The sequence below is a fragment of the Rhinolophus sinicus genome, linkage group LG04 (genome assembly GCF_036562045.2).
Source record: "Rhinolophus sinicus isolate RSC01 linkage group LG04, ASM3656204v1, whole genome shotgun sequence".
NCBI classification, from domain to species: domain Eukaryota; kingdom Metazoa; phylum Chordata; class Mammalia; order Chiroptera; family Rhinolophidae; genus Rhinolophus; species Rhinolophus sinicus.
In genome coordinates, this window is record NC_133754.1 from 177,336,454 (window position 1) to 177,336,897 (window position 444).

The window sequence follows — 444 nt, forward strand, 5'->3', positions numbered from 1 at the left end:
CCAGGCTGAAGCCCCGCCCCTCCCCGCGACCCGGCCAATCGACGCCCAGTATTGAGGACACGCCCCCACCCCTGCCCTTCCCTCACGGCTGGTGGGTGGGCACCTCCCCGCAGGGTTCTAGGGCTGAGGGGCGTGGCCTGCGGCACCAGAATAGAGGAGCGGAGGCCACTAGGCGAGGGGCCGGGGTTCGTATATTGCGGAGGGGGCTGGATGGCTTGAGAAAAAGTTGCAAATAAGAAAAAGGCACCCTTCTGGACAGACGCATTAGAGAGAAGAAGATGGTGCCCTCCCAACGCGGTTGGGTCAGAGTGGAGGGAAGGAGGCGGACGGGCACCTGATGGCCAAAGTGAGGTAGCTGAGGCCATCCCTGATCTTGAGGACCAGTGGTGTGAAGCGAAGGAACCGACGTGATCACCCTTGAGCCAAGGGAGTGAATTTCAGTGA